This window comes from Crinia signifera, chromosome 3, assembly GCF_055691185.1.
Source record: "Crinia signifera chromosome 3, ASM5569118v1, whole genome shotgun sequence".
In the NCBI taxonomy this organism is placed as follows: domain Eukaryota; kingdom Metazoa; phylum Chordata; class Amphibia; order Anura; family Myobatrachidae; genus Crinia; species Crinia signifera.
In genome coordinates this window covers 131,417,889-131,441,834 of record NC_139219.1, presented here as the reverse complement: position 1 = coordinate 131,441,834, position 23,946 = coordinate 131,417,889, and the positions used below count along the sequence as shown (strand labels likewise).

General features: G+C 47.5%; 1 long non-coding RNA gene across 2 annotated transcripts in view; it reads left to right on the top strand.

The window, feature by feature from the left end:
• The window catches only part of LOC146063780 (uncharacterized), an 88,275-nt gene extending 66,550 nt beyond the window's left edge, over window positions 1–21,725 (top strand). For both annotated transcript variants that reach the window (XR_014471662.1, XR_014471663.1), the window contains exons 3-4: window positions 18,532–18,638; window positions 19,208–21,725. This is a non-coding gene — a long non-coding RNA (uncharacterized LOC146063780). The remainder of the gene's footprint in view (window positions 1–18,531; window positions 18,639–19,207) is intronic.
• The last annotated feature ends 2,221 nt before the right edge of the window (window positions 21,726–23,946 follow it).

The window sequence follows — 23,946 nt, the reverse complement described above, 5'->3', positions numbered from 1 at the left end:
GAAGTGATAGCCACTGAGAGTGGCAGAGCCTGGCTGTATTCAGAGCTCTGCAGGTCCCGGCTATTTGAAATAATACCCCTTCCACACCAGAAAATGCATTCCCAGGTTGGCCCCTTTTACACCAGCCTAGTCCCTGCATTTTCTGGTGTGAGGGGGAGAGAAAACCACCCCTCCCCTCTTTAACCAGTTATCTCATTTAAACGGCTATATCTTCAGAACCAACTGACCCATTTACATGAGACAAGTATCATATGGATTTGAGTGGGCTTTGAATGATTTTGGTCCAGTGAAACTGGAACGTTTGGTTCCAGAGTAATCTGCCAATAAAGAACATGAACAGCCATGAAATTACATTTCAAAAATAAAAAAATAGGTTTACATGCAATATCTCTGGAACCGATTGACCGATATGGACCAGCCTGGTATCATATTGAAGGCCCAGCGATTTGGAATTGAATGAAATCAACCACAAGCTTCTGTGATGCCAGGGAGGGAACTGGCAGCTGTCGGAACTAGGTGGGGGTCGGAATTGCCGGGTCCTATATTATCCTATGGGGAAAAAACGTTGCAGCTTTGCCAGGCGATATCTTTGGTTCCCGGGGGGCTAGAGACACGGGGCTAGGCTCGTTGGAAAGCCCTGGTCCTCAGCTACAAAAGAAATGACAGGGGGGGCACGTGCCCAGGTGCCCCCCCCCTGAATCCGCCACTGGTAGGGTTAATGCTTTGGCCGGGGGGACTTGTATAAAAAGTCTCCCCCCGGCTGTGGCATTACCCTGCTGGCTGGTTTTGCCTGGGGCTGGTTCTTAAAATACGGGGGACCCCTAGTCATTTTGTCCCCCGTATTTTGGGAACCAGCCCCAGAGCAGAAGCCTGGGGCTGGTTGTTAAAAATCAGGGAACCCCTATTTGTCGGGTTCCCTGATTTTTAATTACCGGCTCCAGCCTCTGTCAGCCTGGTGCTGGTTTCGGCTGTGGGGGGGACCCCACGCCGTTTTTTTTATTTATTTATTTATTTATTTAATTTTTTTTTACACCTTGCAGCCTGCACGGATCTGACTGATCCGTGCAGACTGCCTACAAATAATTTGTATTAGCAGCCGTATATACGGCTGCTAATACGAATTCCTACGACATCGGAGGGTTACAAAGCAGTCGTATATGACTGCTTTGTAACTGATCCTCCGGAACACGACTTTGCATACGACTTAAACAGTCGTATGCAGTCGTAGGGAAAATACCAATACGAAAAACTAGGTTTTTCATATTGGTAAATTTCCCCCTAAATGTCAAAAATAAGTGTATTTCTGGATACAAATACACCTATTTTTTACAAATTTCCTTTAGTAAATTTCCCCCAATGCCACAGAGACTAAGTAAAAATTCACAATATGCTTCTAAAAGAGGGACATTGCACGCCAAAGGCGCGCATTAAAAATTTACACCATAATGCCCATTACATGTTAAGCCACACAGCATAACGTCCATTACGTATTATGCCAAACACCATGACTAAAAATTATGCTACATAAGTGCTGCTTACCTACATGCTCATTGCCAAGGGTTACATGCTCATTGCCAGAGGTTCCATGCTCGTTGCCATGTGGGATTACATGCTTATTGCCAAGGGGGAATACATGCTCATGGTAACTGGGGGACAGCCGCTGCCAGACAGAAGTGACAGCCATTGACACCCCGGCAGAGAGCGGGAGGCTGCCTGGCTGTATTCAGAGCACTGCAAGTCCCGGCTATTTGAAATAATACCCCTTTCACACCAGAAAATGCAGGGACTTAACCGGAAATATTGTCCCAGGATCATGCGGGGACATTCCCGGGTTGGCCCCTTTTACACCAGCCTAGTCCCTGAATTTTCTGGTGTGAGGGGGAGAAAAAAACACCCCCTCCCCTCCCTTTAACTGTCTGTCTCGTTTAATCGGCTATATCTTCGGAACCAACCCATTTACATGAGACCAGTATCATATTGAAGAAATTTTGAGTGGACTTCGAATGACTTGTCCCCTGAAACTGGGCTGCTGAAAATCTGCAATCAAAGAACATGAAAAGCCATGAAATTACATTTCAGAAATAAAAAAATTGGTTTACCTGCAATATCTCCGGAACCAATTGACTCATATAGACCAGCCTGGCATCAAATTGAAAGCTCAGCGATTTGGGTTCCAATAAGATCAACCACGAGCTTCTGTGATGCTGCGGGGGAACTGGCAGCCGTCGTAACTGGGTGGGGGTTGGCATTAGCGGGTACTATGTTATCCTACGGGGAAAGCGGTCCAGCTTTCACAGGCGATATCTCCGGTTCCCGGGGGGCTAGCGACGTGCGGCCAGGCTTATTGGAAAGCCCCAGTCCTCAGCTAGAAAATGAGTTATGTCTGAAATGACAGGGGGCACGTGCCCGGGTGCCCCCCCCCCCTGAATCTGCCCATGCAGGAAGTAAACTTATGTTTGCCTGCAGGCACCTCACAGCTGTCATATACTGCTTCGCCCTGAAACCCCAGCTTCTCACAGTTACCCCCACCTTACCCTGCCATCCTCTACATGACCAACTGTATCTTCCTGGCAATGACCACTGCCTCCTTCTGTCACCAACTGCATGGCATAAATCACTGCTAGAACCAGATTAAGGCTTTGGGGGGGGGGGGGGGGGGCAGGGGACTCAAAACAGGGGGCTCTAAAGTCTTACTAATACCCCTTTCAGACATACGCAAAAATCCCGGGTTTTTTCACATGAACGCGCCCAAAACCCGGGACTAGCGTATGTCTGAAAGGGTATACCCGGGATTTCACTCCCGGATACTGAGCACCTGCAATTGACCAGGGTTTTTCCCGGTATTTAACTCCCAGGTATAATACCCGGCTTATGTCTGAATGGGTTTACCCGGGTTTTTCAGTTTTACACATGTGACAACGCTTTTTTTTGCTGCCCGGGCGTCTTCTGATGAGGTCATCAGCTGCAGCCGCGGAAGACGCCTCAGGCACACGTGCGGCGGAGCAAGCAGAGGCAGTGGCTGCATGTTGCTCCTGTGCTCCCTTTCCAGCAACAGAGTGCAGACTCCTGTGGGAAGACAGGTGCCATGGCACACCATTGGAAGGATGAGGAGGTCAGGGAGCTTTTACATGTCCATGGAGAAGAGGAGATCAAATCTCAAATCACAGGCACTGTGAAGGATGCCATAGTTTATAGAAATATTGCAAAGGTCCTTGCTAGCAGAGGTGTGAGGAAGACACAGCAGCAGGTATCGAACAAGCTTAAGTCCCTGAAAAAGCAGTACCTAAAGGTCAATGACCAGTATTGCAATCGCAGTGGAGCTGGACGCACAGAGTGGCCCTTGTACGACCTTTGCCATGTTGTTTTTGGCCATACAGCACTATGCAAGCCTTGTCGTCATCAAGTAATGCCTAGTCTCCGGCGCAGACGCCAGCAGCGACAACGGAGTGCAGTCTGCAGAGCCTGCCGCCATCACAACTTCTATTTGATGATGATGATGATGACGATACCTTCGTTGTAGAATCCGACAAGTCAGACAGCACATCCGATGTGACAGCAGCACACCAGATTCAGGGGGGAGAGACCCAATTGGAGACCCAGGGAGGCATGCCGACACTGCGCGATAACAGTAAGTACCCCTTGTTTATAGACATGACAGCTAGATATAGAAGTGTGTACCTTTGCCGACATGACAGCTAGATATAGTAGTGTGTACCTTTGCCGACATGACAGCTAGATATAGTAGTGTCTACCTTTGCTGACATGACAGCTAGATATAGTAGTGTCTACCTTTGCCGACATGACAGCTAGATATAGTAGTGTCAACCTTTGCCGACATGACAGCTAGATATAGTAGTGTGTACCTTTTCCGACATGACAGCTAGATATAGTAGTGTCTACCTTTGCTGACATGACAGCTAGATATAGTAGTGTCTACCTTTGCCGACATGACAGCTAGATATAGTAGTGTCAACCTTTGCCGACATGACAGCTAGATATAGTAGTGTGTACCTTTTCCGACATGACAGCTAGATATAGTAGTGTCTACCTTTGCTGACATGACAGCTAGATATAGTAGTGTCTACCTTTGCCGACATGACAGCTAGATATAGTAGTGTCTACCTTTGCCGACATGACAGCTAGATAAAGTATTGTGACTGTTTATTGGCACACCGTTATAACAACTTTTTTTGCACACAGTCTACAATGTCCCATCGAGGAAAAAGAAGAGGACCAAAATAGAGATTACCACAAGAGCCATGACTACCATCCTCGGTGAGCAACTGCGGGACCTGGATTCTGCGTGGCAACGTCAAGAAGATGTCAGACTGCAGCGCTTCATGGATAGTGAACGCGAACTGCAGAAAAATTTACTTACCCAAATGGCAGCAATGCATGACAGGAGTCAGGATCAGGCAAACCTTTGTCGAGAAAATCGTGATTTTCTACGACAATTACTGTCCCAATCCTGGTCACCACCCACAACATGTTGCCATCCCCAAACGTATATAGTCACCAACCACAGTCACCATCATCATTTGCCCATGGTTCTCAGTATGTGCAACAGGTGCACTCTCACCCTCATTTGTACCCAATTCTCAAGCACAATCTCCACCTGCATTTGGTGAAAGTGGCTGGAATGGGCATAATGGGCAACATTCCCCTTCTCCAAACAGTAACACGGAGTTCACAATTTACAGAAATATGTAGAGTTTATAGAGTACATTGGGGTAGATAAATCTCCCCCATATTTTTTCTAAAGTGTATTCCATGTTGCTTAAAAAGTTTGCTGAAGCTTTGTTTGGACATAATATACGTCCTGATTTTATTATTATTTTATAATTATTTGTTTGGCCACGCCTGAGGTATAGGTGGCAATTATTTATTTAAAAATGCTTGTTTGTTACTTTTGAAAATTTTTCAATGTGTGCTTTTATGGTTGTGATGAAGCTCACTGGGCTTCCTGCTTGCTGACACCACTCGCCCTGTCAGTATTCAACTCACCCCCCTCATACGCCAATTCCCCCTTGCTCCGTTTTTGGAGTGAGGGGGAAATTGGCGTATGGGGCTCCAGAAGCAGCGACACTCGCGGCTAAATACAGCAGGTTTTCTGCAGCTGGTGAGGGGGTTAAACAGCAAGGATCGCAGGATTTCTGCAATCCTCGCTGTTTAACCCCCTCGCTGCCCGCATTGAATATGTGGCACCCGCAGTGTGCGCTGGGTTGCTAGGCAACCGCAGCGCAGAATAAACCCCGATGCAGCACTCAAGGGGTTAATGACGGGCAGCAGAGGGCACGAAAAGGAGCCCTCGGTTTGAGGGACAGGAGGCAGGAGCCAATGGGAAGAAGGCTGAGAGGCGGAGGAAGAGGAGAGAGCGTGTGCGGAAGAAGAGGACGGCGTGGGGAAGACAGAGAGGACGGGGACCGCGTGTGTGCAGCGGAGCAGCGTGGGAAGACGCCTAGCAGCCCCGACGACACAGAGAACAGCAGCGCCGGATGTGGGAGAACGAGCAGCAGCAGCTACAGAGAGCCAGCGTCCTTGAAGCGGAGTGGTGCGCAACAGAGCCGGAGGAGGCGACTGAGTGCGGCAACGTTGCTAATGCAGCGCCCGCACTAGTGTGCCCCCGGCGAAGAGATCCAGCAGCAGCATCGTGACGGGCAGGAGCCTGCAACTTGCTCCAGACCCCAGGTCCCATCCTCCCCTGCTCCACCTGGGCACCTTCCCTGCATCCCCCGCATCCCAGCCGACACAGTCCCCGTCGACAGCCTGCATTACAGCCGGGTATTTATCCGGTATACTGGGGCAATTAACTATGCCACGAGGCACCAACATTTCACCCCCAGTCCCTCCTCTACGGGCAAAAGGGTTGGGGAAATCATTCTGTCTTTTGCTGGGATAGACGCTGCTAGGACTGCAATTCACCCTAGGAGGACACTGCCCTTGTGGCTTAAATTGTTATTGCCAGGAGTCGATCCTTGTCCGGATTTGAAGTTACAGCATTCATCTTTTCATCAGGGACACTTCCCTAGGGTGCGCACCAGGAAGGGTATTCATTCCGCACTGTTTGTGATATCTGTCTTGAAGTTTTATGACATGTTATTGTTGGCATTTGGTATGTGTAGTATGTCGGGTATTCAGTAAATATATGTTAATAGGTGGCTAGGGCCAATCTTGGATAATGGCATAGCTGAGTGGGAATACTGTTGCCTGTAGGACCCCGTTGGCGGTTGGCAGGATCAGTTTCCCCACTCCCCAGTGCACTGGAGAATTTTGTGGGATTGGTTGTAGAGTTTTATTGACCCCACCGGGGTGTTAAGCCGCTAGGTGGGTACAAATTGTTACTGTTTAAGTAAGTTGTCTAAAGTACTGGTATTGATTATTCATCCTTTATCTGCACTAAATAAAACATAAGCAGTTATACCTGCTGAACGCCTTGCTTGAGTTCTTAGGCGGCGCGGTCCCTGCAGCCGACGAGAAGAAGAATCAGTGCGGAACCACGAGTATCCAGCAACTCAAGGTAAATTATACACCCCTGCCGTTGGCGTGTCACAAATACTACCCATACAAGTTGAAATTTGACCATATAAATAAAAAAAGTGTACTTTTGTACTGTCTGTTTGTGAGAATAGTTTACAAGACAATTTACACATGACCTGTGTTATAAACGTACTTTTCAAATCCTTATGAAGGCATTATGTTACACATGCTATCAAACATTTAATGCATTAAAGAAATGCAATTGAAATAAAATTGATGGTTTAAGTAACATATTTATGATTTATTAATTACTGCAACATGGCATCCAGATTATTTGTAATAGTGGCACGTATTACTTCTGCAGGATTCACACCACTTTGGGCCTCAGGGGGTTGGTTGGGGGGGGGGGGGGGGCGGAACAATTTCACTGCCAACCTGATCATCTTGCACATCCCACTCTGGCAAATAGTGTTCTTTCTGTATCTCACATGTTATGCAAGATACAGCATGCTGCCACAACGTCAGGAACAAGGGTAATGTGAATGTCATTGTGCTTCAGCAAATAGCGCCATCGTCCCTTGAGCCGGCCAAAGGCGTTCTCCACCACCATCCTGGCAGAACTGAGGGTATGGGTGTACTGTATCTGTTCCGGTGTCAACCTAAGATGCTGGGTATAACCTTTCATTAGCCACCTTCTTAGCGGATAAGCAGCATCACCAATGATGTGGATTGGAACCTCCACCCCCTCCACAAACTTTGACTTCTGTAAAGAAAAAACAGTATCAATATACAGCAGTGTAACGTGTAAACTTGGGAATTGTGATACAGACTGTGTATGGGCATATATATTATAGGGGACTAGAGATGTGCGGGCTCGGATTTCAGAGATCCGAGCCCCCACGGACGTCATCATTCCGAGCAGCGCTCGGAGATCCCGCCTGACTCTGGTCTGTCCGCGTGATTAGAAAGTCATCTCCCGGCGTCGGATTTCGCGAGGCTTTATAAGCGTCTGCTGCGCCCGCCATCTTCACTCCAGTCAAGTAGTGGGTTGGGAGAGGGTGTGTTGGTGCTGCTGCTGGGGCTGGGGCTTAAACTTGAGGTTGACCTTGAGCTTTTGCAATCGCTGGTGCTGTCTCTCAGTGCTGCTGTGTAGTCTAACTGTGTACTTGTAGTACTACTGTCTCCTCTGTGCGGTCTACCTCTGGTGTGCTGTGCTGTAATTAATTATTTTATTTGCTGGGGCTGTCTCCCTCAGTGCTGCTGTGTACTCTGTTCTCCTCTGCTTAGGAGAACAGTCTAACTGTGTACCTGCCTGTAGTACTACTGTCTCCTCTGTGCTGGGTCATACCTCTGGTGCTGTGCTGTGCCATTTATTATATATATTAATAATTAATTAATTATATTAAATAAATATATATATATAGTCCACTGGTGCTGCCTGCACTGAATCTGCCAGTCTGGTGGTCTGTGGTCTGGGGCTCACTGCCTAATACTGCCGTATTTACCGTCTGGTCTGGGGCTCACTGCCTAATAAAATACTGCCGTATATCATTATCTACCTGTGTGGTCTGGGGCTCACTGCCTAATAAATAATTAAATACTGCCGTATATCTCTACCTTTGTGGTCTGGCGCTCACTGCCTAATAAATAATTAAATAGTAATACTGCCGTATATCTCTACCTTTGTGGTCTGGGGCTCACTGCCTATACTGCCGTATCTACCGTCTGGTCTGGGGCTCACTGCCTAATAAATACTGCCGTATATCTACCTGTGTGGTCTGGGGCTCACTGCCTAATAAATACTGCCGTATATCTATGTGTGTGGTCTGGGTCTCACTGCCTAATACTGCCGTACCTGTCTGGTCTGGGGCTCACTGCCTAATACTGCCGTTCCTGTCTGGGGCTCACTGCCTAATACTGCCGTACCTGTGTGGTCTGGGGCTCACTGCCTAATACTGCCGTACCTGTGTGGTCTGGGGCTCACTGCCTAATACTGCCGTATCTACCTGTCTGGTCTGGGGCCCACTGCCTAGTACTTCCGTATCTACCTGTCTGGTGCCTAATACTGCTGTATCTACCGTTGCAGTGCCACTCTTACATGAGCCACGTGTTTGTGCCGCACACTTGTGTGGCTTAGCATAGTTATCCAGCTACCTCAGTGCAAACTTTTGCCCTAAAAACAATATTGTGAGGTGTGAGGTGTTCAGAATAGACTGGAAATGAGTGTAAATGAATGTTATTGAGGTTAATATAGCGTAGGAGCAAAAACAAACCACCCAAATTCTGCGATTTTAGCAGTTTTTATGCTTTTTTAACAAAAAAATCAGAACCCAAAACCCAAAAAATCCAAACACAAAACACTTTAGATGTCCGAATTGGCCAGAACACGGGCATCATGAGAACATCCTGGCCAGCCAATGAACACATCGGTAAAACTGTAAAAATAAAAATTGTTAGAAATACAATACACAAGTGTACAACAACCTCTAGGCTCTGCAGCTGTTGTGACACTACAAGTCACAGGATGCCCTGCAACAGTTTTTCTCCTAGAGAATGCAAAACCTGTGATAGGGCATGCTGAGATGTGTAGTTCCACAACAGCAATCCTCCCCCTCCAAACTTACAAAGGTACTTACCAATATTTATGGTCCACTATCGCTTGTATAATGATGGAATGCCACCCCTTGCAGTTGTAGTAGTCCGCTGCGCTGTCTGTAGGAGCAATTATCGGTATGTGGGTGCCATCAATGGCACCTGCACACTGCGGATATCCGCGACGCAGGAACCCAGCCACAGTCTCATCCAGTCTCTGTCCCTGGGGTAGGGAAATGAAACGGTGATATAAGGAATCCAGGATTGCCTTTGTCATTTCCCGCACTAACACACACAGTGGAGATGCCTATGCCAAACAAACAGGCTATTGTGCGGTACTCGCCAGGGGTAGCATACCACCACAAGACAATTGCCAGTCTCCTGCCAGGGGAAATAGACTGTCTCCAACGTGTTGTTTGCCTGGTAAGTGCCGGGGAGAGGAGTTCCAAAAGATAATTAAAGGTTCCATGCGACATCCTAAAATGTACCAGCCATTGATTATCCTCAAATGCCTCCACCGTAGCCCAGAAAACCTGCCCATGTTGCTGATCTCTAGCCCACAGTGTACGAGCTGACGCACCAGTCACATGCAGTATGGATGCGATGCTGGACATGATCAAGGTTCTCATCCGGCGTAAGTAATGCCGGCGATTGGCCTCCCTCTCCACCAAAAAATGATACCTCCTTCTCTGCATCTCACACTGTGCAACAATGAAATGCATGTGAAGCTTAATCCAAGCATCACAGCCTGCAAAACACAGCAAATCCACAAGAGCATACAAACTATCCATCCTCCACATGTTCTCAGCAGCCATAACAGCAATGTATTATGGGAACTCCCCACAGGCCCTTTTGTAGTCAGCCCCCACCTTTGGATGATGTCATTCTTGTGAGCCAGCAAAGTGTCCCATTTTAATGATGAAACACTGAAATGCTTGAAAAGCCTGGCTTATGTGTATACCCGGGTTTTTCCCGGATCTGAGGTGTAGTTTGAAAGGGGGTCTGTTACTAAAATCCCGGGAGTGACCTGGGTTGAAAATCCCGGGTAAACCTGGCAAAAATCCTGGGTAGTATGTCTAAAAGGGGTATTACTAATTTAACCAATCATTGGCCTACAAACCTATATAGTATTTTGTAAATTAATCTCCAGGGGTACATATTGTTAGTATGGCACATGCGCAGACCCCCGGCACCGGCTCAGCACATTACAGGGAAGGGCTCCTTTCACATCAGGGTTGATACATCCCTGTGATAGGATCGCATTTTACAATGTAATCCTGGGCAGTAATAATCCGCCCAGGTCGCATAGGGAAAGATGTACTAAGCCTTGAAAAGGGATAAAATAGAGAGGGATAGACAACAGCCAATCAGCTCCTTACTGCCATGTCACAGGCTGTGTTTGAAAAATGACAGGTAGGAATCTCGTCAGAAATAGCGGACTCTGCGGTAAGCGGGTTGTCGCACGTCACTTAACGGCCTGCTGAAGCATGCTGCACCACAGAGTGGCTGTTAGAATGGGAGGGCATGATGTCCCTGTGTCAGGTTTCCATGTAGTGACATGGCACCTGGCATCTTCCCCAAACCATTCTGGACATGGGCGTCGCCATGACACCTCCGATCAGATGATCTCCGCTAACCTATCCAGAACCTCCAGTAAGCCCAGGTGCGATCATGTGACACAGGTAAATCCAGGTGCAGGCACTTCCTGGCTCTCTCCAAATTGCTGCTGCAGCCAGCAGCCAAACATCAAGCATCAAGCGGGATATAAGCAGGCCTCCCAGAACTCTCCAGCGCATTGAACAACTTGTTACTTTCTGTGCTTGTTCCAGAGAGTTCTCCCAAGTATCCAGGCTACTTCCTATACTCCTTCTAGGATTATGCTGCTATTGCTTCTGGTTACTTTCCTGCTGCCAGATAGACTCCTGTGGTTCTCCACCTTCGCTAGCATGTGATAGTCTCTGTGCTCAGTCCGGGATACAGCAGAACAGTCTGATAACCTGTTGCCATTGGTACCCAGTCTGATAACCAGTTGCCATAAGTGCCAAGCCAATAACCAGTTGCCATTGGTAACCAATTTGAAAGTTTGTCGATATTGGTACATAGCCATCGGAACATAGCTGATACCCATTGCCAGCAGTAGCCAGTCCAAGTACCATTTCCAGACCTCAGGTTGAATAGGGGAACCCTGGCGTGGGGCCACGACCTGCCCATTGGTTGCAGCCAGTCCATAGTCCCATGAGGGTCTTCCTGGTCAACACCACCTCCTCGTCAGGTTATTTGCCAACTCGCCATTCACCTGTTGCCCTCCATCCCTCAGTATCCAGCTATTTATGCACTATTACATTAAACTGCCATCGTTCTGTTTCCAGTCTCAGTCCACTGACCCACATCGTCACAGTCGGGAACACAGCACCCCCAGAACCTAACACATCTGGCCCTTAATCCGGCCCTGTAGACAATACTGGAAGCAGCCATGCTGAACTCTGTATTATATTTTAAGCAGGTTCTCAAACCCACTTTTTTGCTTTACTGTGCAGGCAAATAGCAGACATGCTTCTATCTGCTAGATGAATTGTTTTATAGTTTAACCACAGGAATGTACTTTTAAGCTTAATTTTCAAGTTTTTACCATTTTATCCTGTCGTTGCCTATTTTTAGCATTACCCTTACCATTACCTCCTTCTTGTTTTTTGGGACATCCTGTTTATCCGCTACAGGATAAAAAGTATGTAGCCTGTCTGTGGCCTGTAAATCCCTGTGAGAGATGCTTATAGCTCTCTGGGGCAGATGTATTATCCGTCGTTATGGGGGAGAAGGGTATCAGCGCACGTTATGTGCACTGATACCGCTTCTCCCCCATGTATGATAGTGCCGGGATGCGGTAATGGACAGGGGCGCTATGCTCCCCTGTCCATATCGGCGCTGCTATCAAAATGATAGCAGGCCGAATGTATGAACGGTCAGCATCGCTGACCGTTCCGCACGAAGCCTGCTTTGGCTTCGCCAGCATCAGGCTGGCGAAGCCCTATCTAAACAGCAGGGACAGTGCTGTCCCTGCTGTTAGGTCTGGGCTGCGCTGGGGATCTCACGTGAACAGCGAGATCCCACGCATGCCCAGTGCGGCAGGCCGGGGGAAAGGAGATAGCGCATCAGTATTAACTGATGCGCTATCTCCAGAAAGGGACATCGCCGGAGGGGGGAGTTAACGCTCCCCCGCTTCAGCAGACAAGATGTTAATACATCTTGTCGATGTCCCTTCCTGCTTCGCCATCGCGCCGCTATGATACATCTGCCCCTCTATTAGATATTATTATCTGCACCACCAAAATGCAAAGAGCCAGCCACTCTTTAACAAAATATACCATAATTTCAGAAAAACTTGAGTACTGCATTGGCCGGGAATCGAACCCAGGCCTCCCTGCTTCACATGTATTACTTACCCATTTTCAATGTGTGAAATCAAATCAAGCATGAATCTCAGAGTGTACTGAATGTGGTAGCCTAGATCTACTTTAATAGCTTGTAGGGCACTCCTTGGCTTGAGTGGAACAATAACTGTTAGAAAGGGAGAGTGCTACTATGCATATGGCAATATGGCTCCTTTGGGGATGTTTCATTCCCTAACCAAGATAGCCACTGGAGGGCGGTAGTGAGCCACAGGAGGAGCAGCAGCAGCAAGAAAGTTTCCACAGACGAGAGCAGGAGGAAGGAAGCTGTGCCCTGCCAAGCACTTGAGCTATTCGGTGATGGTAAGTGACCCGTCCCCCCCCTGCTCTGGAGCCTGACCAAGGGCTGGATGGCCAGCATTCCAATACAGGTATACTGGCCTAGGCTACTGAGCTGCACCGAATTGTGATGGACAATATTTTGAGTGTTTTAATTATGTGTATTAGGATGGCAGATCACAGAACCTGGCAGGAGGCACCTATTTACACAAGAGGTATCCCACTGCCTAGTACTGCCGTATCTACCTGTCTGGTGCCTAGTACTGCCGTATCTACCTGTCTGGTGCCTAGTACTGCCGTATCTAACTGTCTGGTGCCTAGTACTGCCGTATCTACCTGTCTGGTGCCTAGTACTGCCGTATCTACCTGTCTGGTGCCTAGTACTGCCGTATCTACCTGTATGGTGCCTAGTACTGCCGTATATACCTGTCTGGTGCCTAGTACTGCCGTATCCCATACAGGGCCATCTCTAATTCCATTGCTCCATATATCTCTAACCTCATCTCCATTCATACACCCTCCCGCCCTCTACGGTCAGCTGACGACTGTCGTCTCTCCTCCACCCTGATCACTGCTTCCCATGCTAGAGTACAGGACTTTGCCCGTGCTGCACCCCTTCAGTGGAACGCACTCCCTCGCTCCATTAGACTCTCCCCGACCTTGCAAAGCTTCAAACGGGCACTGAAAACTCACCTATTCATCAAAGCGTACCCTTCCACTGCATAAACCAGCTGGTTCTCCGACCCCTTGCCTGTTTACATCCTGCTATCTAACCACCACCCCCTCGCTTGCACCTCTTGTAATCTGTCTGTCTCCCCTTCCTACTAGATTGTAAGCTCCTCCGAGTAGGGCCCTCTTCCCTCCTGTTGTCAAAGCCCACTTCTCTTCACATTTCACTCACAGCTCTCCTTTACTCCAACACTCAGTGACCATCTTCATACTCATCTCCATCATTGGCCTCAAGCCTCTAGTTGTATGTTGATTGGGTCCTCACTACTTACATTTAAGCTGTAATGTGTATTGAACTGTGGTGCTCTTTATTTGTACTGTATTTTTGTTATTTATTCAATGTTATGCCAAGTTTTGTCTCCCTGTATTGTTCCTTTGTACGGCGCTGCGAAACACTTGTGGCGCCTTATAAATAAAATTATAATAATAATAATAATCTACCTTACTTGTAGCCATGTCTGTCGTATAATTTCATGTCTGCCGCCATGTGTCCCGTATCAGTCCAGGGGTGCCGCCATCTGTGCCATATAATTCCATGTGTGCTGTATCAGGTCAGGGGTGCCCACATGTGTGACGCATAATTCCTAGGGTGTGCCAATTGTGTCATATAATTCATGGCGTGCTGCTAAGTGTGCCGTATCAGTCCAGGAGTGATGCTAAGTGGGCCGTATCAGTCCAGGGATGAGCCAAGCTGCAGCTGCTCCCGATGGGTCCTCATGCCATCGCTGCATGGGGGGGGGGCGGTATCCTGTAGGTTTGCCTAGGGCGCCTAGATGCCTTGCACCGGCCCTGGATAGCCCCCAGAGTTACTACTGTACATGCACTGCACTATCTTGTTACTGTGTAAAATGAGATTTCAGTAAACAGATATTTCCCCCTTAACTATAATATATGTACTGGCATTTACCATTATTAAAGCATCATGCACCGCTATCTGCATTCAGAGGACAGCTGTCATAACACTAATACAAGCTCTGCTTCATTTCTCAACCAGTGTACTGTAACAGTGCTTATGGCTCTGCATTCGCTTCTTAATACACTACTTGTTAAGCCACTGTACTTATTCTTGGGTCAAAAAACACTCCAGTGGTGTATGAACTACACTACCAAATACCCAGGGCCGGTGCAAGGCACCGGAGCACCCCAGGCGAGTCGGGGTGGGGGTGCCCTGTTGCCGGGGGTGGGGGGTACCTGTTGCACCGTCTGGGGAGCGGGCAGGGGGGTCCATGCTGGCGTCTGACAGGAGCCTGCAGTGGTGTCCTTGCCCCGCGGGTACCTGCAGCGCTGTGTATAAAGCTGGCGGCGGTGGGGGGTCCCTGCAGTGAATAAGAAATAACTAGCGCTATGCGGCGGCGCGGGAAGCGCTTCTGTTTTGAAAACACTGGCCGCACGCTGATTGGCTGAATCTCAGCCAATCAGCGTGCGGCCAGTGTTTTCAAACCTGGCAGCACTTCCCGCGCCGCCGCATAGCCCGGTGGATAGAGCTAGTTATTTCTTATTCACTGCAGGGACCCCCCACCGCCACCAGCTTTATACACAGCGCCGCAGGTACCCGCGTGGCAAGGACACCACTGCAGGCTCCTGTCAGAAGCCGGCATGGACCCCCCTGCCCGCTCCCCAGACGGCACAGCAGGTATCCCCTGTGCACGGGGGGCGAGGGGCGAACTGCCGCCCTCCAGTGGCTGGCACCCTAGGCAAATGCCTAGACCTGCCTAGTGGTGGCGCCGGCCCTGTTAATGACGATTTCTTTGAAATTTCTCTTCCATTGCTGCATTCCACACTGCACTAACCCGCAGTTCTTCTAAAGACCCAGACACAATCAGTCGCAGTCCTTTCCCATACTTCATTGGACCATTACCCACATCTCCCAATTGGATCCAGCCATCATCTCGTCATCTCCATTCTTTCACCATAATTCAGTCATCTCTCTGCCATATCATTCTTACTCCATATTCCAGTCATTTCTTCATCATCGCCATTATTTCCAAGTCACATTTACCAGCTCATCACCTATGGCCTATAGGCTAAGGCAAAATAATTTAGAAATCAGAAGAATCGATGACATTTATGTGACAGCCATCAGAAATTGTGGGGCCCGAAACTGCCAAAATAGCCACGGCAACCCTTCTCTTTATCGAGCACCTGGAATGCCTGGTGATACTTCCGGTGTCCACAACTTTGGCCGTACTACTCAAACTCTACATTGGTTCTATGGAAATGTGAACTCTGTTTTTGGCAAATTATACTTTATAAACTCCAGTCATGTGCCCCGTTTCTGTCTGGGCCTGGGACTGGAGTCCCTGCAGCCCCCACACCCACCCTGATGACTGCCCTGGCAGCCATGCAGTGTACATTCTATATTTAGCCTTGACAATGGAGGCTCAGGCATTGCACACCTTCTGGAAGAGGCCTTTTACAGCTCTATATGGCAACTGCATGTCATCAATCATGCAGCGGTCCCACTAGTAGCCAGAGTATGCTGAACCTACAGGATTTTGTTAACTTTTCAACTACAGTATCTAATAACAAGCAGCATATTGGAACCAATCCCAATGTTGAACCCCTGGTCTATCCCATGCAGGTATGCTCAGAGCTTCTGTGCATTAAAGCAAGGCAGAAATGTAAAAAAAACCTGTGATATGTTTGGTTGTTACTTCTTGGTATTTTGCAATATAAATCTTTTAGCTTCCAAAGCATTTTATAGTTACAAACTATGCAGGAGCTAGAGTAGATTACAATGGTGCAAATCAAAATGGTAATAAAAATAATAGTACAGTACATTGATACCGTACTGTGATCTTTATGGACTGATACAATCAGCCGCAGTCCTTTCCCATACTTCATTGGACCATTTCACACGTCTTCTCTGTATCTCCCATTGAATCCAGCTATCATATCGTCATCTCCATTCTTTCACTATAATTCAGTCATCTCTCCGCCATATCATTCTTACTCCGTAATCCAGTAATTTCTTCATCATCATCATTATTTCCAAGTCACGTTTACCAGCTCATCACCTACGGCCTGAGCCTGGAAAGCTCAGCTGCCTTGTCATCTTTCGTAAAAAGTTTATTGCCTTTCTATGATTTCATAAAGACTTTCCTCAAAAAAGGGGTTCATCCAACCCTCTACCTCTCCCACAGGTGCAGGCTTCTTCTTTGTAAAAATGAAAGATGGGTCACTTAGACCTTGTATTGACTATTATCGTTGGTTGAGCGACATCACAATAAAAATTTATACCCTCTTCCCCTGATCACAGAGCTGTTCGACAAAGTAAAATGTGCTACAGTCTTCTCCAAACTGGATCTATGAGGAGCCCACAATTTGATCTGAATTCGATCCGGAGATGACTGAAAGATGGCATTCTATACCCGTGACGGACACTATGAGCATCTAGTAATGCCGTTCGGGTTATGCAATGCACCTGCCGTCTTTCAACAATTCATCACTGACATCTTCCGTGATATGCTGTACAACTCCATAGTAGTCTACCTTGATGATATACTAATCTTCTCTCCCAACCTCTGGACTCATCAACAAACCATAAGGAGGTTCTATCTCGGCTCCGCAAGAATCATCTCTACTGTAAGCTGGAAAAATGTGTGTTTGAGGTGCCGACGATTCCTTTCCTAGGCCATATTCTATCTAGTACAGGCCTGGATATGAACCCTGTCAAAGTCAAAGCCATCCAAGACTGAACTGCTCCAATGACATTAAAAGGAATACAAGGAATACAAATGGGTTTTCCAAATATTAATGATTTCTTTGAAATTTCTCTTCCATTGCTGCATTCCACACTGCACTAACCCGCAGTTCTTCTAAAGACCCAGACGCAATCAGTCGCAGTCCTTTTCCATACTTCATTGGACCATTACCCACATCTCCCAATTGGATCCAGTCATCATCTCGTCATCTCCATTCTTTCACCATAATTCAGTCATCTATCATTCTTACTCCATATTCCAGTCATTTCTTCATCATCGCCATTATTTCCAAGTCACATTTACCAGCTCATCACCTATGGTCTATAGGCTAAGGCAAAATAATGTAGAAATCAGAAGAATCGATGACATTTATGTGACAGCCATCAGAAATTGTGGGGCCCGAAACTGCCAAAATAGCCACGGCAACCCTTCCCTTTATCGAGCACCTGGAATGCCTGGTGATACTTCCGGTGTCCACAACTTTGGCCGTACTACTCAAACTCTACATTGGTTCTATGGAAATGTGAACTCTGTTTTTGGCAAATTATACTTTATAAACTCCAGTCATGTGCCCCCTTTCTGTCTGGGCCTGGGACTGGAGTCATGCAATCATGCAGCGGTCCCACTAGTAGCCAGAGTATGCTGAACCTACAGGATTTGCTAACTTTTCAACTACAGTATCTAATAACAAGCAGCATCTTGGAACCAATCCCAATGTTGAACCCCTGGTCTATCCCATGCAGGTATGCTCAGAGCTTCTGTGCATTAAAGCAAGGCAGAAATGTAAAAAAAAACTGTGATATGTTTGGTTGTTACTTCTTGGTATTTTGCAATATAAATCTTTTAGCTTCCAAAGCATTTTATAGTTCCAAACTATGCAGGAGCTAGAGTAGATTACAATGGTGCAAATCAAAATGGTAATAAAAATAATAGTACAGTACATTGATACCATACTGTGATCTTTATGGACTGTTATGTTTTCATTTGTGCACGCTTAATGCCTCTCAGGCCTAAAACTGTGCTTTTTGTTCTACAAAGTTAATGAGTTAATTAATGTGATATCCTGGTGGGTTTACAGGGGTACTGATCAGATTTAGCACATGTGTGTTTGTAGTTAAACTGGAGCAAAACTGGGCAGATAATAATTTCAGCACTTAGTCTTAAGCCTTAGAGACCCATATACAGTACAAGTACAGTAAGACTTGCATTTTTTTTTTCTACATATTTATAGATGTGTTGAAAACAGTATTTTACTTTGTGTTGTGTAAGCACATGTCCAAAAACACTTTCTTTATTTGGAATAGGACAGCAACTTCATGACTTGCTTTTTTGTGCCCAGTTTTGTTCGGTGCAGTGTTTCTGACAAATATGGAGGCAGCTCGCTAGCAGTTGAATTTACAAATCAAGTCAGGTATAATATTTCCCATTTCATTCCCACTTTCCAAATGTTTCATGCGTCAAATCATTGTAAATACAGATGGAGTAGGTCTCATCCTTGCTGGCGGGTCGCCAGGACGTCCCCTCTGGCGACCCGCCAGCAGCCTCGCCAGCGAATATACTGAGACGCGTGTGCGTCTCACGCGCACGCGCGTCTCAGTCTCCGTCGTCAGCGCGATGGAAACCCTGTCCGTCTCCGCCTCAGGGAGACGGACAGGGTTAGGGGGGGTTAGGGGGGGGGTGCGGGCAGGCGGCGGGGACCCCGGGTTACCGCCGGCAAGCCGGCGGGGACCCGGGGGAACGGATGGAAGCGCCGTCAGAAGGGGACGCGCGCGCCTCTCGTGCGCGAGCGTCCCCTTCTCGCCATCGCTATGGCGCTGGCGGGGGATGGCGGCTGGCGACGCCAGCGCCATACCCTGCCAGGATGAGACCTGCTCCATCTGTAATACTGATTCTTTTCATCTTCCTCATACTACTTTCATATGTGATCCCCCACTAGCATGTTGGTATTTAGCGCTACTTTATTGTTCTTTACTTCCACAGATCCATTCCAGGATTTAACACAGCAGCAGGGCAATGGAGATCCAACCCGGGTTTTCCTAGGATGTATTGGGAATAATAAGTAACACCTGATGCTTCCTGTTATATGTGTGATGAAGACAGAAGGTTGGCGTTGGTGATTGAGCAGCACCTAACGATTGGGAAGTTGACAAAAGCTAGACAAGGTTTTGTGCATGTACCAAAGCCCAGAAGCCAGGTACCTGTCGCTAAGCTAAAGGCTCTGCCTCCCACTGTATGCTTTGAATGTGGCAAGCCAGGACATGTACGGTGTGACTGCCCAAGACAAGTGGAGCTGATGGATTGCAGTGCAGGGAACACTTTTCATCCTATGGTCAGTACAGCCACCGCAAACATATCCCAAGCAGAGTCCACCCTTTTTCATGTTCTGGTACAGCTGGATGGCCGAGAGATCTGAACACTGGTTGACACTGGAAGTGAGCTTACCATTGTGTCTGCCAACGTGGTTTCTCTAGGAACTGACCAAGTCCTACCTCCGGTCAGAGTCTTGTGTATCCATAGCAATGTTCAGGACTGCCCACGGGTGTACCTTCTCCTGATAATTCAAGGTCGGCAAATAAAGGTGGTAGCTGCAGTCACCAGACCTTCTTATCTGCTGATCCTGGGCTGTAAATTTCCCATGTTGCCGGAGCTGATTATGTGAAATGATGTCAATAGACACTCAACAGCTGATGAGTCTCAGAAACCGGAGTCTATACTGATGCCACTGGACCACCCCAGGAAACAGAGGCTAAGGCACTCTGGGGTAGTGTGGGTGAGAAAGTCTCATTGCCATACTTTGGGTTCGAGACCAATTGGAGGATATGAATCTGGTGCATGCCTTTGATAATGTAAAAGTGGTTAATGGTAAGGTGGTTGAGGCTTTGCCACCAGTGGGTGTACCCTCTTTTGTTTTGAAATGGTTGGTTCCCTGAAAACTCAAGCAGTTGATATTGGGAGCTGTGCTTACGCATCTGTGGGATGGCCATTTAGGCAATGCATAAAATTGAGATTCTTTTCGCCTGGCATTCATGTGCAGTATAGAGGAATTGTCAGGAATGCCCAGTGTGCACCCTATCATTTCTGTGCCTTTTTGAGAGAAACTGTATGGATTTGCCAGTGGAAAAATCTGCTCAAGGCCATCAATATATACTGTTCTTGTGGTAGTGGATTATTCCACCCGATGCCCGGAGGCTGTGCCACTTATATAAAGTCGAGCACGATTTCCAAAGAGTTGTTAATTCCTGTCTAGAAATACCGAAGGAGGTATTAACAGACCAAAGTGCTTCTTTTGTTTATAAACGTATTTATTTATTAACAGTTTCTTATATAGCGCACACATATTCCGCAGCGCTTTACAGAGAATATTTGAACAGTCACATCAGTCCCTGCCCCAGTGGAGCTTACAATCTATATTCCCTACCACATGTACACGCACACAGACATTCTAGGGTTAATTTTGTTGGGAGCCAATTAGCCTACCAGTATATTTTTGGATTGTGGGAGGAAACCGGAGTACCTGGAGGAAACCCACGCAAGTACGGGGAGAATATACAAACTCCGCACAGTTAGAGCCATGGTGGGGATCAAACCCATGACCTCAGTGCTGTGAGGCAGTAATGCTAACCATTACACCATCCGTACTGCCCCCAACATTCGAACTTACTAGCTGACCCGTCCGGTGTTGCCAGGGAAAAACTTGCGTTTCTTTATTTCCAAAATTGCTGTAAAATTTCATCTTATGCTCTGCCAAAGACCAAAGATTGTAATTTGTTAAAGCCTCCACTATAATGTTAGAATGTGTTTACATTGATACTCAATGACACCAATGAAATCAGGTGTGGTTTTGTTCTTATTTAAAACACACCGCTCCTGACTTGATAGCTTGTGTGTGTTGATGAATTCCACATCCACTCCTGAGATTTAGCACCTATGACATATCCTCCAACATCTGAGGTCAGAAATTGGTATAAAATCAGAATGGGGCATGGCCATGGAAAAGGAGGCATGGCCACACCTCCATTTCTATACTTTCAATGGTACAGTTTATAGGGTATGCAATTACAGGTGCTGAGTGCATGGAGACCAGGGTGGGCGTTACTTACCGTGCCATAATTAATGAAAAATTCACTGCTCCCTGCCACTGCTGCTCCCCTCATCGCTCCCGCCACAGAGTTGCTGCAGCAGTCTCTGATGTCTGGCAGCTCTACCAAACAGTGGGGCAGCCCCTGAGTGTGGAAGCAGGTCTGCGGGCCTGGCCACATGATGTCGTGGGGCAACGCACGCTACCTGGACCACTGGGAATGGGTGCAATGGGCCAAATTCTTCCCTACACCCACCTGACCAATCCACCAATACAGCCATTGCAAGCATCAAGGGGTGCATTGATAATGTTTGGTTGATGGTCATGAGCTCTGCCTGTATTTGTTTGTATGTTATGAGTTTAAGAAGTTGAAGAATAAGACTGAGATGAAGATTTGCCTAGTTAAAGTGTACAATTTACTCAATATATCGTGAAAAAAATCTAGGTATACATAGAAATACAATCAAGAAATGAAAGTAGGATTAAAAATAAGTTCTGATTCAAATTGATAATTTTTTTTTGGATGTGGTGGGTTTGCAAAACAAATCTATAGATGGGGGTGTGGATATTGTGGGCTTATTTGGTGTTTGACACATCTACAGGGGTCCCCAAATTGATGGGAAATTTTCACTACAGTGTCACCATTTAAGCCCACAATATCTATACCCCATCACCTATAGATTTGTTTTGCAACCCACCGCCATCCAAACAATAATCATTTTTAATCAGAACTTATTTTTTAATCCTACTTTAATTTCTTTATTGTATTTCTATGTACACAGTGTCGTCTTTCCCATTGGGCACAATGGGCAGTTGCCCAGGAGCCCAAGGACTCCACCCAATGGGAAAGATGGCACAGCTCCCTGACCTGAGTGGGGTGCACCGCAGCATCTCCTCCATTTCTCACTCCGGAGCAGAAACTCTGGCACTTTCGTAGACCTCCCCAGCCTCCTCACTATGCCGTTTATCTCCGCCTAGGGGAGCGCAGTCACCTTGCCGCCCCGTCTCTCCAACTGTGCAGCCGCTGTTCTTACTGGACTCCCAGATGAGTCACGTCACTCCCCATAGGGCGGCCGCTCCTCTCACCAGCAACAGGAAGCAAGCAAGACGCATGGCCAATCAGTGCCCTATCAGGACAGGCCTGGTTGCCAGGTTTCCATCGGCACAGGAAACCTGTGCCGATGGCCAGCACTGCCCTGGGGATCAGCTGCGGCGGTGGGTGGGTGGCATTGGGGTCTGGGCAGCAGATGCTGGGCCTGGGAGCTTGTAGTGCTATTTTCAAGATGGCAGGGCAGGAAGAGCTTGTTGAATTTGGAAAGACTGGCCGGATGCTGAATGGCTGAGAGAATTCAGCCAATCAGTGTTCAGCCAGTCTTTCCAAATTCAGTAGCGCTTCCCGCCCCACCCACAAATAGCACTACAAGGCAAGCTCCAAGCCGCCGATGCCTGGATCGCTCTGCCCACCACCCCCGACCTCCCCCTATGTGTAGCAGTGGGTCCAGATCCAGGTAGCATAGGTGGGAGGTAGGTGGGGTGGGTCCCTGGGGGTATTTTGCCCAGGTGCCCTCACAATTGTTAAGATGGCCCTCTATGTACACCTATATTTTTTCATGATTAATTGAGTAAATTGTACAATTGTGACAAATCTTTATCTCTTCTTAGTCTTACTCTTCAACTTCTTACACTCATAACATTCAAACAAATACAGGCAGCACTCATGCCCATCGACCAAACATTATCTATGAACCAAAAGGGTCTGGGACACCCTTAAGGCAGAGCAGTGCCTAACATCCAACTAACAGGGTGAGTGCAGTGTACCCACTTTGTATTGATCAGTGGGTGCATTGGCCAGGACAAAGAATTCTCAGTGCCACCAGCTAGGGAGCATAGTGACAGCCTGTAGGACTGGAGAGACGGATATGGGAAAAAAAGAAAAAACTGTACTTGTTTAGTTTCACGGCGGCAGCTACGTACTTAGCGTAGCGTCCCTTTCAGAATCGGCCTCGTGTTCACGCCACCAGTGTAGTCAGACAGTAGCGTAGTGTGTTCAGCTAGTCAGCGTAGGTCCCTGGCTACATTATCAGCGTAGGCTTAACTACCGTACTGTTGCCGGGAACTGCATCTCTGTCCCCGGGGTCCCTGGAAAGCGTTCTCAGCGCCTCTCTCACACCGCCGGCGCCAGCATGATGCCCTCTCTTTGGTGGAGAGGGGATCATGCTGGCGCCAGGGGAGGGGCACTCCATCTGTTTGACACGCAGGAGCATCTCAGACGCTCCATCAATGAGACGTTCCTGCATCTGAGTAGCTATTACGGCAGGGTACAGCAACCCTGGCTACAGGGTTAGGGGTTCTGTAGCACCTTTTGAAACCCCCACTATCCACAGCAGCCCGAAGCGTGGGGAGCAGACGTGTTATGCTTCCTCCCGTCCTTTTCATACCTCCACTATCCACGTCCGAGTTGCCTGGGTACTGCTCGTTGCATTCGGAACACAACATACAGATTATCTACTTTTAAATCACCTTAAACTATGGAATAAAGTAACCTTGATTGTGATTGCTCTGTAACAGTGTTTTTGTGCATATACTGTAAACAAATAATGTACCCATATGCACACAAACACAGGTACAGAGCAAAATACAC